The following is a 7,273-nucleotide window of genomic DNA, read 5'->3' as shown; positions in this document are numbered from 1 at the left end:
AACTTACACCTTAATGTTAGTGATTTCTTAAGCTATTGAATGCTGTTCATATTATTATTGTTTTAAAATAAAACATATCTATACAGCATCGTAATTATAATATCTCTTATTTAATTTAATATGACATCACTCTGGTCTCGATACTGACTTGACAATGGTTTTATTTGCTTGACGTTTGATAATACTCGTTGGTAGGCACTTGTTGGTATTTTATTGCCCGGATTATAAGTCGGGTTTTACGTATTTATGTGTAGGTATGTTATAATTAAGATTTTTGTAGATTTATTCTTCAGTGACTCCTAATGTTTTTTTTAAACCTATAAATCGTTGGGAGGTTTATTTGCACAGATGCCAAATGGATACAATCGTATTATTTGTTTTGTGCGCGTGTTTTAGTGCGCGAATCTATTAAATATGTATCTACTAGATTAAAGGTATCGTTAGTCAAACAATTGTGGTTCAGTAACAAATAAATTTGATAAATTGCTAATGAATTTGATAAATACTTCTCCGAAATCCGATTGTCACGACCAAAGACCTTAACTCTTCATCAAAAGCAGCACATGATATGCTTAAATTACACGTACCAGTATCTTCCACTGATTTGAAATTTAAGTATGTTACAGGTAGAGATGAATTAAAAATCTTTAAATTAATTAACCTAAAAAATACAAAAGACTTATGGAGCCATTCGACTAATATTGTAAAATACATACTTGACATTATAGCACCTGAATTAGCAATAATATTTAATGAATGCATAGATGAGGGTGAGTTCCCTGACCTCATGAAATACAGCAAAGTTATACCTTTATTTAAATCGGGCAGTTCTTTTAACCCTGCTAATTTCAGACCTATTTTTGTGCTGCCTGTTTTTAGTAAAATTTTTGAAAAACTTTTGCTTCAACAGCTACAAATGCATGTTTGTAAACTAATGAACAACAATCAGTTTGGTTTCACTTGGGGCTTATCAACAATTAATGCGGGTACTAGACTCATTGAGCACTTCTTTGACGCCTGGGAAGAGTCACAGGATGCATTGGGAATTTTTTGTGATTTGTCCAAAGCATTTGACTGCGTCCATCATGTAACTTTACTCCTAAAACTAAAGCTATATCGAGTGGAAAATAGAGCCCTAAATCTGTTAAAAACATTTTAAGCGAAAGAGTTCAGATAGTTGATGTAAATGGCAAACGGTCTTCGGGTAAACATGTGGGAATATGTGTTCCACAGGGTTCTATTCTCGGTCCTTTCTTGTTTCTTATATATATTAACCATCTACCGTTTGTGGTAGATGATAGCCATGAGATTGTATTGTTTGTTCGTTACACCAAACACAGCGGAGGTACAAACCAACGTACTTATAAATGACCAGAGATTGGAACTTGTGGGCACTACGGTCTTCATGGGTATCACGTTAGATAAAAAGCTTCAGTGGGGTCCATATATTGCCCATATAGCAGATAGACTCAGCTTGCGGCATATGCAGTAAGAAAGATTAGAGAGTACACGAATGTTGCGACCGCTAGATTAGTATACTTCAGTTATTTTCACAGCATCATGACGTACGGTATTTTACTATGGAGTCATGCTGCTGACATTGATATAGTGTTTGCTCTGCAAAAGAGAGCTGTTCGTGCTATATATCAGCTGGTTTATAGACAGTCTCTCAAAGAAAAATTTAAAGAAATAAATACATATTATGACTGTTCATTGTCAGTACATTGATGAATATAATATATGTTAAAAAATCATCACGTTTTTGCTCATAGTAGTGATTTTCATTATTATAACACTAGAAATAAGGGATTGCTTGTAACTAATTCTAGTAGGCTTCATAAGATACATAATAGCTTTTAGGGTATATAATGTATACACTTCTATAATAAAGTCCTAGCCCCTGTTTAGGCATTATCTATAAATAAATTTAAATGTTTTATAAAAAAATGGCTCTGTCGTAAATCCTATTACTCCACTGCTGAATATCTAAATGATCGGGCAGCCTGGGACTAGATTGTGATTATTTTATAGCGATAGAAATGATTGTACAATATTGTATATTTTTATTGAAAAGAGCGCAAAAAAAGAATGCTGGGAGAGTTTCTTGCGCCGCTTCCTCTCTCAAAGAGCGCCATTTGTTTCTGAAGCGGTAGTAGTATCTAGTAGTTATTAGAAATTACATCAAAAATAATTCTTAAGGAATCAATTTTGAGAAAATAAATGCCTTTTATGCCTTTTAACGTTCTAGGGAGAATACGGACCTAGAGCAAAATGTGGGTAGGATCAAAACTTAACGTCATCGATTTTGAAATAACGTGAATAGCACCGCTGGAAGACGATGAGCGTCAAAGCAAGCCGCTCAAATTGTGGTATTGGTGCGAGAATGCTTGGATCAACTACCGATTGCTAAAAATTTAAATCAGTCTACAGTTTGTAGAGTATACCGAAGGTTTATGAGACAGGTTCTTAGAAATGGAAACCCGGTACCGGCAGAACTCGAGCAACCACCCGTCGTGACAAACGATTTATTGTTTCAAATACCCTACGAAATCGTATTAAACATCAAAACACATCTGAATGCAGTGCGTGGAATAACGTCAGTGCACAATAAGAAATAGGCTTAATGAAGCGGCAATCAACCCTTTTAGACCATTAGAAATTGGTCGAAAGCTGTCTGCAGCTCAAAGACAAGCTCGTTTAAGATTTGCGCGTAAAAGTCTTGTTTGGACTGAAGAGCAACGGGCCATATTATTGTTCACCGATGAGTTTGAGAGATTATGGGTACCACAACGGCGCATATTTGTGACATGAAGCAGTAATGTGTAAGCATTACTGTGTTTCAGTCTAAAGGGCGCCGTAGCTAGTGAAATTACTGGGCAAATGAGACTTAACATCTTATGTCTCAAGGTCACGAGCGCAATTATAGTGCTGCTCAGAACTTTGGGTTTTTCAAGAATCCTGAGCGCCACTGCCTTATAATGGGCAGGGCGTATCAATTACAATCAGCTGAACGTCCAGCTTATTTTCATAATAAATGTTATCATTAAGATGAGACTTTTACGTTACGGTCGCCATTTTAGACATGTGCTGATGATGATTTCTGTTGATATGCTGAAGTCATTCTACGTCAAAGAATAGAGTTCCATTTTTGTTATCCAGCATATTAGCTATATGCTTAGATTAAGGATTGGTATCCGCTACGCTCCAACTAGATACCGCACTAACTAAGAACAATAGCTTTTTATTACGGCAACTATTAGTGCTTGTGTGCGAGGCATGTTGACACTCAATGGCATCTTTCAAATTTTGTAACATACGCTTCGTGTTATTTTACATTGAAATTAATAAAATATGAAATACTTACTTATGATATGTGATCCCATTGTCTTTATTATTTCTTGTAGTATTATTTTTAACCGACTTCAAAAAGGTGGATGCTCTCAATTCGTCGTTTTTTTATGTTTATTACCTCGAAACTTTCGACTGGGTGAACCGATGTTGATAATTCTTTTTTTATTTGAAAGCTGGTGCTTCCCGTGTGGTCCCATTGTAATTTGGTCCAGATCTAATAATGGCATCCATGAGAAAACCATAAAAATCTTTAATTTGCTATACGTATGTCCATGATATTTATTTTTAGATTTTTCATTGCTGTATTGAAAAAGTTAGTATATCTAAGTGTGTTTAGACAAGTTTCAATTAATCAGATTGTTGAAAAATACGTAATTATTTTTATACTTTTTAGTGCATATTATATCTATTGTTTTGGATTAGAGTTTTTGAAGTCGTTTTTTTTTGTTTTTTTTTTTACATAGTTGTACTACGCAACCCGGCATTTGGGTTTCAATTATTAGCAATTTAACTGATGTCACATCACACATAACGACTGACTCAGGTACGCCCACTTGGGCGTAGTATTAGTTGCCACACTTTGCGACTACGCCTTCGGAATCTAGTTGGAGCGCAACGGAGACCAATCTTTCCTAGGCTTTTAAGCGCTCTACTTATGTATTCATATCTGTGTCGAGGACACTTTCGTATATCTTTTATTAAATTGTAACTTGTTTTCAGTTTTATTAATTTTTGTTCAGAGGTGCGATTAATGTATGAAGTGCTATAAACTCAATGAGGTTACCAGAACGAAGGCAAGGTCTGCGACATATCTCAGTTGAAGCCTAGCTGTCAGTGATATGGGCTCATACAGAAATGTAACGTTAAAATAATTTAAGTTAAATTTTATCTTAATCGTAAGTAAGTAATGTAAGTTTAGGTGAACTAAAGAAGCTCTTGGATGTTAAAATTTTTACTATTTGAATCGATATTTTACTCTATTTTGATCTTAGTGTTTAATTAGTGTTAAGCTCCAAAAATGCTAATGTGGAATACATATATTCTTAAATCTGGGATTAAAGCTGTAAATTTAATTTATACCGAAATTTATGGATGTTGCAGGAATCCGCGCCTCTCGGCTTACGCCGCAGTGCTCTTACCAACTTACCAACGCACAATCCGTAAATCTTATGGTATATCTGTTCAACCCTCGGGTCGTGGCGCCATCTATAGGATCTACTTTACAGGTGATAAACTGCTCAACCCCATCAATTGTATATTAGAAAATTGACTTGAGATATCGCAGTTTTAAAGAAATTATTAATAAAGTATGTTCATTTTTGTATTTAGGGCAGATGCTTCAATTACGCAAGAGCAACTTCGAGAAAGAGGCCAACAGACGAATACAGCTAGGCTGGGCAGCTTTGGGAAAACTTCGCCGTATCTTCTTGTCGCATATATATCAATGCCTGAAGTCTAAGGTCTTCGACCAGTGCACCCTACCCGTCATGGCATACCGACCTAAGTCATGAACACTCACGGTACGTCTACAAATTTATTCAACAAATTTCTCCGCGTGCTATCAAACGGGCTATGCTCGAAATTCCTCTGAAGGATTGAATAAGAACTGGGGTTATCCCTCGGAGAACTAACTTTGCCGACATAGTCCATCGATAGATTTACCAGTGGAAGGCTCCTTTGCAGAGGATGCCGGCTAGATTATGGTTACCACAACTCACTTTTTCTGCCGTGAAGCAATAATGTGTAAGCATTATTGTGTTTCGGTCTGAAGGACGCCGTAGCTAGTGAAATTACTGAACAAATGAGACTTAACATCTTATAACTCAAGGTGACGAGCGCAATTCGAACCACTCAGAGTTTTTGGGTATTTGCAGAATCCTGAGCTGCACTGCATTGAAATGGGCAGGGCGTATCAATTACTATCAGCTGAACGTCCTGCTCGTCTCGTCCCGTATCGTCATAAAAAAGCCAATAAGCAAGTCGAAGAGGCAGAAGTCTGATAACATTAGCCGGAGAAGAGATAAACCCTGAAACAAGGTCTCAAGGTGGTGGTGGACGGTGTTTAAGTTGGAGTGAATTCCCCTGATGTTACAAAACTCCACAATAAGCGTGGAGCGGGGTGCCGTGGTGTTGCTGTTGCCCTGTTTGTCCTGTGACATATGCGGTACTATGCCCTCCCCAGAATACGAGGGGCAGCCCGAGCGCGAATGATCGCGGAGGAATTCTCCGGCTCTACCAGAGCCGGTACCCTCCTCGGGTAATTTCTGTTTTAATACCGCTCTTATATTTTGTTGGGGGGAAGGGGGGCGGGAATGGCCTCTGCGACCCTAACCTATGCGAAACATAGCGGCACTAGGCCGTTACTTCACGCCGGTATTCTGTACGAATGTGGTAAGTAACTCGGACGAGTCTGGCCCAATTGTGCTGACGTCAAAAGACGGTAGCGTGACTCTCCCACATTCAATAAGCCCGTAGTCGCCTCTTACGACACCCTTAGGCTTGGGACTACCCTATTCTTTTTACGCCCCGGGGAAGTATTGGGCAAATCCCATAATGGTAGCTGGAGAGCTTTTCTAGCCACAAAAGACGTGAGCCATGGAGGCCGACAGTGGTGGCCGCAACCGCGAGGGTCTCCCTCCGGATAGGTGGAGCGACGATATACGTAGAGCTCCTGGCAGCAGCTGCATGAGAATTGGCGAAGATGGGGCTTTCTGCACGGTAATTGGGGGAAGCCTATGATCAGTGTTCCAATTCAGGTTGATAGTGATGACTCATATAATTATTAAGACTGCAGAAAATCAAACAACACAAATTTTCAAGTCTTTTATTTATATTGTAAACCATAAAAATTAGCGGATACAGGTACATTTTCTTAGAACATAGAGATAAGTTAGGTCTAGCTAGGGTCGTAACGTAAAATGATTAATAATTAGTAATATCGATATTTTGGTGGATATTTCCTATGAAGCTACATTATATTAATCTAGAAGCGAAATATTATACTTAAAAAATATTACACTGAAGTTTTTGTGTAGTACAAAAGGTACATAAAATAGATCAATGAATGAAATAGGGTGTCCAAGGTGTAGCAGTGTCTACAAATAAAACAGATCCATGACATGTCCATACTAAAGCTAAATTAACGATATATTATTACGCTATCTAAGCAGACTTGTGTAGAACCCTTTCTGACATTTTAGATAGGTAAACATGGGGATAACAATTTATGATGTTAGATCCTTGCAGCGATTCATCATCAACCGGAAGACGTTCACTGCTGGACAAAGGCCTCCCCCAAAGATCTTCCCGACGATCGGTCCTGCGCTGCCCTCATCCAACGTATTCCAGACGGTCCATCTTGTGGGGGGCCTACCAATACTGCGTCTTCCGGTACGTGGTCGCCATTCGAGGACTTTACTGCCCCAACGGCCATTTGTCCATCGAACTATGTGCTCTGCCCACTGCCACTTCAGTTTCCCAATCATTTGGGATTTCTGATTTGATCTCGCAGGGAAATCCTGAGCATAGCCCTTTCAATTGCCCTCTGAGCAACCATGTGCTTTCTCATCAGGCCCATAGTTAGCGACCACGTCTGCGTACCGTAAGTCATCACTGGCAACATACACTGGTTGAAAACCTTCGATTTCAGACACTGCGGTATTTTGCAGCAAGTATTTCTTACATAGCCACTAAAAAGAACGTAGACATTGCACAAAATCTTAAATACTATTTACACAGCAGTAGTAGTGCCATAGAGACTTTGACTGTTCCATAGCATATTATGTACTATTTACTACCTGTGTTCGTTGAAATATAATATATTATATACAAATTTATTATACTACCTAGTCTTAACCGTGGGAAATATATTCTTTATGATCAGATTTATTAGAAGTGAAAAATCTATCAAACTACAGATAAT

Source organism: Leptidea sinapis, chromosome 21 (assembly GCF_905404315.1).
Source record: "Leptidea sinapis chromosome 21, ilLepSina1.1, whole genome shotgun sequence".
NCBI lineage: Eukaryota > Metazoa > Arthropoda > Insecta > Lepidoptera > Pieridae > Leptidea > Leptidea sinapis.
Note: the sequence above shows the minus strand (reverse complement) of the source record.